Genomic DNA, 10,171 nt, shown 5'->3' with positions numbered 1-10,171 from the left:
CAAGATGCTTCGATCCGATCGAGGAGGAGAGTACCTAAGTCTTGAATTCCACGATTATCTCAAGGAGTGTGGAATAGTTTCGCAATTGACGCCTCCTAGGACACCGCAGTTGAATGGTGTGGCAGAAAGGCGTAATCGAACCTTATTGGATATGGTTCACTCTATGATGAGTCGTGCTTCACTACCTATCTCTTTTTGGGGGTATGCCTTAGATACTGCCACCCATATCCTTAACCGAGTCCCTACTAAGAAGGTTGCCAAAACACCTCACGAGATGTGGACAGGGAAAGCTCCCTCGTTGGCACATATCAAGGTTTGGGGTTGCGAGGCTTTCGTAAGACGAGATACTCACGACAAGCTCGAACCTCGAAGTGAGCGATGTATTTTCATCGGCTACCCACAGACATCCTTTGGATATCTCTTCTATAGACCGAAGGACAATGTTGTCTTTGTTGCGAGGAGAGGAGTTTTCTGAGAGCGAGAACTCATAGGCCAAGGAGACAGTGGGAGGCAAATCGAGCTTGAAGAGATTCAAGAGTCGATAGATGAAGGAACCTCTACCGTTGGCACTCAACCCGAGGAGGAAACTCCGGTTGAACCGATTGACGAGTCCTTACCTCTTAGATGTTCCGATAGAGTTAGAGTTCATCCCCAGTTTTATGGTTTTCATATTACTACCGAAGGCGACACGTATATTAGTGATGGTACACTAATAAATCTTGATGAACCTAATAGCTATAAGGAAGCCATGGCAGGCCCGGAATCTACGAAATGGAAAGAGGCAATGGATAGCAAGATCCAATCCACGTATGATAAACAAGTTTGGAATTTGGTTGATTATGTGCCCGGACGTAAGACCATTGGGTGCAAATGGATCTTCAAGAAGAAGACCGACGTGGATGGAAACGTACACACATATAAAGCGCGATTGGTCGCGAAGGGCTTTACTCAAACTCCCGGAGTTGACTATGATGAGACCTTCTCACCAGTTGCGAAGATAAAATCTATCAGAGTGATTCTAGCTATTGCCGCATTTCATGATTATGAGATTTGGCAAATGGATGTCAAGACCGCTTTCCTTAACAGAAAGTTGGCTGAGGATGTTTACATGGCTCAGCCAGAGGGGTTTGTGGATCCGAAGCATCCGAATAGAGTGTGTAAGCTTGAGAAGTCCATCTATTGACTTAAGCAAGCGTCTCGCAGATGGAATCTTTGCTTCGATGAGAAAGTCAAAGAGTTTGGATTTGTACGAAGCGAAGACGAATCATGTGTATATGTCAAAGCCAGTGGGAGTATAGTAAGCTTCCTCGTTCTATATGTCGATGACATATTACTCATAGGAAACGACATCCCGATTCTGCAGGAGGTTAAGTCCTGGCTCGGGAAGTGCTTCGCTATGAAGGACCTCGGAGAGGCTTCTTACATTTTGGGAATAAGGATAGTAAGAGAAAAAAGTAAGAGACTAATTGGACTTAGTCAGATTACTTACTTAGAGAAGGTACTAAAATGTTTTAGTATGGAGAACTCGAAGAAGGAAGAATTACTGATACAAAGTAATGCCAAGTTGAGTAAGACTCAAAGTCCGAGTACCGAAGCTGAGATAGCAGAAATGAGCCGAGTACCATATGCTTCTGCAGTTGGCTCAATCATGTACGCTATGACTTGTACTCGCCCTGATGTAGCATTCGCTTTGAGCATGGTTAGCAGATATCAAGGGAATCCTGGCAAAGCACATTGGGTTGCGGTGAAGAATATCCTTAAGTACCTTCGGAGGACGAAGGAATGGTTCTTAGTCCTCGGAGGGAGTGATGACTTGAAGGTGTGAGGGTATAGTGACGCTAGTTTTCAGACCAACAGGGAAAACTACCGTTCGCAGTCGGGCTGGGTCTTTACCTTGAATGGAGGAGCAGTGACATGGAAAAGTTCCAAGCAGGAAACCGTAGCTGATTCAACGTGCGAATCAGAGTACATTGCAGCAAGCGAAGCGTCGAAGGAGGCAATATGGCTGAAGAACTTCATCGGTGATCTTGGAGTTGTACCTGCCATAAAGGAGCCCATGGAGATTTTCTGTGATAACGAAGGAGCGGTTGCCTTGACCAAGGAACCGAGGGATCATGGTAGATCAAGACATATCGACAGAAAATATCACTTCATTAGATATCGTGTAGAAGATGGACAACTCGTAGTGAAGAGGATATCATCAGAAGATAACCCAGCAGATCCGCTTACGAAGGGACTGAGTAGGGTTAAGCACTTGCAGCATGCTAGGAGTATTGGGCTGAAGGATGATATTAGCATAGATTAGATAGTATTAGAAACGTATAATAGATAAATGTAACTAACATTTGATGATTAAATAAAGGAGTTTTATTTATGAGTAATGTTACTATCTTATGTTAATTGTTTAAGTATTGTTTCACTTTGCACGTTTTGACTTCCAGAATAATTGAGTTTATTAGGAATAATCGAATTGTTCAAATTGTCCACAATCGTCCATATGTTGGAAGTAGATGTTAATGAAGATTTTCATGAATTGGTGTGTATATTGTCTAAATGGTGTTAGACATAGCAAAGGGTTGCTGCAACGTTCATGAGTGCTTATGAACTAGTTTTGAGCATTGGAACAAACCCGCGCTTGCTGGAATCACCTTATGGAATATGATATAAAAGGGTGATCGCAAGACGATAATATCATATAGTCTTAAAACCTATATATATGGTTTGTTATTTATTAATTGATTGCACATTGATTATGCGAAAACGCATCAGTAACTCGGTGTTATAAAACGCATTGTTGTGTATAGTTGGTTAATGAATAAGTAAATGCATATAAGTCGAAGTTTATCTGTAACTTTTATCTAAGAAGGTAAAAGCGATATCTCGGCCATTCGATGATTTGATTTGACTTATGTGTCGGGACTGGTCAGAACAGAATTGATGTGTTCGATTAAGTTCTATGTCAAATAAATCAGAGATCGAGAAACCTAAATGCTAGACTAACCATTCCATAGGATTGTCAGCATGATATCTAACAGAGGACTGTACGATCCCTTATCTAAAGGACAAGATTGATTAGATCAGAGTTTGACAGCGTCTTTGAGAGCTACGATTGCAAACCGAATTGTACTTGTGCATATAGTTACTAGACTTATACAAGTGGGAGACTGTTGGAATAGTGTCTAAGGCTGCAACTATATTAGGCAAGTATTTAACCCGGTTGTGCATGGTCCTTTTGGGTTGTCTTCACCATAGCAACTTGATAGGATGATTTATTAAGGGAGAGTAAATATTATTAGTATATTATGAGAATAATATAAAGAATAATATATTGTTATTTGATTAATATAAGTCATAGAATTAATTGGAATTAATTTGGTGACTTAAAGAGATTAATTAAATAAGAGGGTATAAACTGTCAATTGTTTGATAGTTAAACTTTAGACTGTAAATCCATATAGATATGGATTGGGCGGATTCTAGGAGTTAAAGGATAGCTCAAATCGTCCAAGAGTTATCTAAGGAATGGATTTGGATAGCCTTAAGAGAAGATTATCCAATTAGGGTTTAGGTTGTAACCCTTAAGGAGTCTACAAGTATAAATAGACCCTATGGCTAAGGGAATTCGGCACCTAACCTAAAGTAGAGAAGCCTTGGCCGAATTCCTTCCCTCTCCTCTCTCCCAAATCATCCTCCTTGCTATTCGGTGTTTGTAAGCCATTAGAGGAGTGACAATTGTGACTCTAGAAGCTCCAAGACAACAAGGTCAACAAGGAATTCAAAGGTATGATTGTAGATCTGTTTCAATATTGTTATTACACCTAAATAGTCATTAGAAGTCTTGGATTCAAAGCATGTTTAATTAGAAAGCCTAGATCCAAGCATTAGGGTTTTGCATGCGTACATAGGAAAGTTCTTATGGCTAAAACCCATCAATTTTCCCTTACCTTATATAGATTAAATGCTTGAACGATGCATGATGGCCATATTCCATGACATGGTGGAGAACTTTATGGAAATATTTATGGATGACTTTTCAGTTTTTGGTTCTTCTTTTGATGATTGTCTTACTAACCTTGATTTGATGCTTGGTAGGTGTGAAAAGACCAGTTTGGTCTTGAATTGGGAAAAATGTCATTTCGTGGTGTAAGAGGGAATTGTATTGGGTCACCAGGTTTCCAAATCAAGGATTCAGGTGGATTGAGCAAAGATCGACATCATAGCCAAGTTATCCCCACCGACAAATGTGAAGGGTGATAGGAGTTTATTAGGGCACACTGGGTTTTACCGCTATTTTATCAAAGTATCTAATAGGCTAGCTTTAAAATAAAATAAAAAATATTTAGACTAGCTTTTTATCAGCTTTTAAAAATATTCAAGTAAGGGTTTGAATCCTTAAATAATTATAAAAAAACATATTTTGCCAAATGAGTTTTTATGTTGTTTTATATCTTTTAGCTAAATTACCAACTAGTTTTACCAAAGATTATTTTTTATCAGCTAGTTTTTCATATAACTGCTGATTTTTTTTAGAATCAACTAGTTTTCGAGTAACAATTAGATTGTTCAACTAATACGTCAAACATAGCCTTAACATCCTACTTAATAAATGAAAATACTTTTGCCACTTGTCATCTTCTCCTTCATTTTGATAAATGTCATTTTTTAGGATTTTTAAAATTGTTATTTTTCACTTGTCATTTTTTGGAGATTTCAATTTTATTAAAATAAATTTTCCAAAAATTCTAATGGATTATATATATATATATATATATATATATATATATATATATATATATATATATATATATATATAAAAGGTTATCATTCTATTAATTAACTTGATAATAAATTATCATAAATGCTTCAAACGATTTGATTTCTTTCATAAATGCTCCAAAAGATTACATTTTGTTATTGAAAAACATTATTTTATAAAATATTTAATGTTTATATATATATATATATATATATATATATATATATATATATATATTCATATTAAATTTTTATTTTTTATAAATTCATGTAATATACGGGTCTTACACCTAGTATCTTAACAAAAAAGAAAAAACATAGCCTTAATTTAGCAGTTGATTTCTCTTAACAAAAAATGAAAAACATAAAAAAAAAGATACAGTTAATATATAAATAAGCAAATGCTTGATTTTTTTTTCGCTCCCTTGTTACAAACGGAATAAACAATGATAAAAAAATAAATAAATAAACAATGAATGTATATATGCACTAGATTCATAAGTTTTTTATGGATAAGAACGATAATTTATTGTTGTTTGTTGGCTTGTTGCAACTAGCATAAGTCCACTTGCCAAGTTGGGCGATAAAAATAATATTAAAATTCCATCTATCTTAAAATAGCACTCATTTTCTAATAATAAAATCCCTATGACAAGAATTTAAGCATTTTCAAAACTTAATTGAGAAATTTTACCTATGACCTTCTAAATACTTTTTCAAAGAAAAAAAATATATTAAAAAGTAAACATGTGATCGATTCCTATAGGTCTTTGGTAGAAAACAAATTGTGACATGCTCAAATCAAACATTGACAATTTTTTAACATAACTTATACATAAAATTTCACAAATGGCCCTTATGGTATTAAAATTGTTCCAAAATAGCTTTTATGAAACTATTTTTTTCGAATGGTCTATTTCAACAAAACTTAAAACACCAGTGGTCTTTTACGACAATGCTTAACACACTAATGGTCCTTATGTTAAACGTCCAGTTGATTCTGTTAAAAAAATAAGGGTTACGTCCATGTAAAATTACAAATACACCGTTACTGAACTTTTTGTTTATTTTAAAATGATATATAATTAAAAAAGATAAATGGTAAACACATCACACAAACACAGACACACCATCTCTCTCACACCCTCTCTCTAAAATCACCACCAATGTCACCCACCTCATTATCTTCTTCTTCGATCACTATCCTGCAACTTGATAAACATACACACAAAGGTGAGTTTGGGTTTAAAATCGAATGCAAGGTGTTTGGGTTTTGTGGATTCTAGATTTGGAACTAAAGAATGGATGCTAGGATGAATGTGAGCTAATTACTCGATTCGAATGATGGTCAAAAAATGAGTATGAGGTCTTACCATCTCCCACCTGACCTTAATCCATATTTCGTAGGGTGGGTGGGTTTATGGAAGCTCTCACTTCTTTATCAGCTTGATCACGACCACCAAAAATCGCAACCCCATCTTCTAAACATCATCGATTCCAGGTCCTCGATATTGAAGGTATGATTTTTACGATTGAATTTTCAAGAGGTATAAATAGTTTCTAGTATCTATACTCACTAACCTCCATAGTCATGATTATGTTGCTCGCCTTTACCCCTTCTGGCATGCCCTTGAATTAATGGTTGTGAAGGTGATGTCGGAGCAGAATAGATAGTTACCAACCAACTAGATAAATATGCAAGAATACTTAGGGTTTAATTTATGTTCCTTGTGTTCATTACTGAAAATTGTATTCATCCATTGGTATCCACATTCAAAGTTTGAGTTCCTAAAATTTGGGTGATTTCCTAAAAAAGACCAGTACAACCTTTCTTTTCTTTTACATTTTTCATCAAGGAGTTCATGTAGATCATCTTCAAAAATTGGAGTTCATCACTAGGTTACAACAATGTTACAATGTGTGTTAAAATGGTGGTGGCGATGGTGTGGTTTAGCATTTGTACTCTGAAGAGCAAGAGAAAGAGAGAGAGAGAGAGAGAGAGAGAGAGAGAGAGAGAGAGAGAGAAAGAAAGAAAGAAAGAAAAGGCAATGAGGTAGGAGTATATGGTGGTATAGGTTTTTATGCAAAAAATTAAAAATGAGAACCCAACAGAGATGCTCTTGTGAATGTATGATATATATATATATATATATATATATATATATATATATATATATATATATATATATATATAGAGAGAGAGAGAGCCACCAGTTATTAATGAAATAATCGAAGGCAATATAGTTTTTTCATTTATATTTAACAGAAAAACTAACATGTTCGTCATCAGGACCATGGAGTGCAAGGTTTCGTCCAAAGGGATCATTCATGCAAAAAAAAAAATTTCATACGGATTTTTTTAGGACAAAATCAAAACCATAAGAAGCATTTGTGAAATTTTGTCTAAATTATATCGCATTCTACAAGACATAGGAAGCTTTAAAGAAATGTAACATTCCGTTTAAAATAGAATAATCAAATAATAAATCTAGAAACCCGAGAAGTAATTTTTATTATTATTTTATATTATTATAGCCCAAAATCAAATAATAATTACTGGGATGTTAGTTTCAGTGGTTAGAGTATAATTTTGGGATTTATTTTGAAAAGGATTTCAAAAGTTTGGGTGTGTTTGGTAAGTATTGTACCTGAATTGTAATGAATTATGAAATATGGGGGTTATTTGGTAAATAATGGATTGAAGTTGAAAATAATTTGTGGAGGGAGGGGCTGATTGTTAACATTTCGGACTTGATTGGAAGGGTTTCCGAAGGCGGGGTTGAAATGGTAAATTCTGGATCGAAATTGAAAGAAAAAGGAGAATGAAGGACTAATGGTGTCAATATGGATCAGAGTTTGAATGGAGCAGGTATATAACGTCAACCCTAACCCTAACCCTAACTATTAATAGCCGCCACCTTCACTCCCTCCTATCTCCGGCGCCACCACACCCGTTCTCCTATTTTCCGATCAACAAAGACCACCGGAAGCCACCATCTCATTACCTATTGAAGCCGGAGCTCCCGTCGTTAACCATTGCTGCTGGAGATGACAAACCACCACCACTCAAAGTGTTGCTACCGTCGATGTCATACTCCGGTGGAGGCGCAACCTCCATTCCCCGCTGCAGCAACCGTCTTCTATGACTTCTGTCGTCGCTGTTGTTTTTCAGTCGTAGGGATCAAAGGCCGACAACCATGGAGACCATGGTGGTTTGTGGTTTGTGTTGAGGTTGCATGTGAGTGTGTGGTTTTCTGTCCAATAGGAGTCATGAGGAACCACCATGACAGCCGGCCAAGGTGGTTGCCGCCGATGACGACATGTTACCACTGAGTGTCGCTACTGTCTGTTTTCTTGGGTCTCTGTTTCCGCCTTACGCCACTAGGTGGGTGGCTGGGGTCATTTTGTAAACAGATAGAGTGTGTTTTGTGTGGCCGGAAAACCAAGAAAGCCACCACCACCGTGAGGTTGTGATTACCACCATCTACCACCGCCGGCCACCACAAGGGTGGCTGTGCGTGTGTTTATCTATTTGTGTGTGTGTGTGTGTGTTTATTTTTGGGTTAAAGCATTGTAAATTGTAATTAGTGACTATAATTATAAAGAAAACTCATAACCACCACCGTGAGGTGGTGGCTGCCGCCACCAACCGCCGTGTTGGGCAGGGCATGCCAAACTCATACTGAGGACTCAGGAGCATTTGAGATACGAGCTGAGGGCCAGGCAGGGCATGCGAGACTCGTACTGTGGGCTCAGGAGCATTCCAGATACGAGATGAGGGCCGGGCAGGGCGTGCCAGACTCGTACTGTGGGCTCAGTAGCAAGCCATATGTGAGTTGTGTGCCCGGAAGGCAAGCCAGACTCACACTGTGGGCCCAAGAGTAATCCAGTCTGTAAAGCTGTGGACCCATTACATGTTTTTATTTGTATATGTGCTATTTGCTATATAATGGTATTTTGGGGGAACTCACTAAGCTTCGGGCTTATAGTTTCAGCTTTGGTTTCAGGTACTTTGGATGATCGTGGGAAGGCGAAGGCATGATCGTACAGCTCCTCATATTTTTATGATTTTGATCTCTATGATACTCTAACATGAAAGTATTTTGCAAACACTTTGTATTATTAATGGTTTTTAATTGGTTGAAAATGTTTTAAATTGGCTTGAATTTTATGGATATTACAAGAATCTTAGCAAATTCTTTAAACTTTGATCTCACTAAAGAAATTTAAAAAAAATTAATCCCAATTGGTAATTGTTTAAAAAATGTGTCTGGTACTAGGTTAACACTCATATTTATCAGTTTTCTTGGCTTAATTATGAAATAAAAATAAAAATTAGGGATGTTTTTTATTAATAGAGTCAAAATTTAGAGACTTTTCTAAAGATTTCACTTTCATTTTATATGCAACTAAGAGATTTCATAACTTAATATATTTTATTTAATCATGGTTTAAGACAATAAAACTATGTACAATAGAAACTCAATAAATTAATACTCGACTAGTTAATAAATTGTTTAAGATAATATTTTTGGTAGGTCTGATTCGGGGATAGAATGATAACTTAATAATTCGTTAAAATTACAAGATAAATTATAGATCTCATATAAAATATAAATTAATAATTATTTATATACTGCATACCACATTTTTATGAATGATGAATGTGCATAAGAGGGAATAATGGCTAGTCAAAACTGAGATGATGAAGAAAAATAAATGTTTATGTTTATTGTAGCAACATAGATTTTTGGGAAAATGATCTTGGAGGGTTAACTAATTGTTGAGTTTGTTCTCATTTGGTCACTTTCCTTTTTTTTGGTACCAAATATATCATCGAACTTGTTGTTTGTGTTCACTATAACCCTTTTGACCGGCTATCATCTATGATAGCCGGTCAAAAGGGTTATAGTGAACACAAACAACAAGTTTGATGATATATTTGGTACCAAAAAAAAAAGGAAAGTGACCAAATGAGAACAAACTCAACAATTAGTTAACCCTCCAAGATCATTTTCCCAAAAATCTATGTTGCTACAATAAACATAAACATTTATTTTTCTTCATCATCTTAGTTTTGACTAGCCATTATTCCCTCTTATGCACATTCATCATTCATAAAAATGTGTATGATAGTCGGTCAAAGGGTTATGGTGAACACAAACAACAAGTTCGATGATATATTTGGTACCAAAAAAAAGGAAAGGGTACAAAAAAAGGGACCAAATTGGAACAACCGCAACAGTTGGTTACCCTCATGCGTCATTTTCCCTAAAAAGTTAAACGAAATTAAAGCTGCAAAAGTATCAAAGACTGTGGCCTTCTTAGGCCATAACGTATATGACAGCGTTTCGGAAAGGTAGCTTCGTCAAAACATGGTCTATGTTATGCTTATTGTGGTTAGGTGTCAACAACT

The 10,171-nt window shown here is 36.2% G+C and overlaps 1 long non-coding RNA gene across 1 annotated transcript; it reads left to right on the top strand.

Moving 5' to 3' along the window:
* Positions 1 to 5,672: 5,672 nt before the first annotated feature.
* On the top strand, positions 5,673 to 8,941 carry LOC111906899 (uncharacterized). Its single transcript, XR_002855375.2, has 2 exons — positions 5,673 to 6,272; positions 8,763 to 8,941. It is a non-coding gene; the product is annotated as an uncharacterized LOC111906899 (long non-coding RNA).
* The last annotated feature ends 1,230 nt before the right edge of the window (positions 8,942 to 10,171 follow it).

Source organism: Lactuca sativa, chromosome 4 (assembly GCF_002870075.4).
Source record: "Lactuca sativa cultivar Salinas chromosome 4, Lsat_Salinas_v11, whole genome shotgun sequence".
Classification (NCBI taxonomy): domain Eukaryota; kingdom Viridiplantae; phylum Streptophyta; class Magnoliopsida; order Asterales; family Asteraceae; genus Lactuca; species Lactuca sativa.
This window is presented reverse-complemented; position numbering and strand designations above follow the sequence as displayed.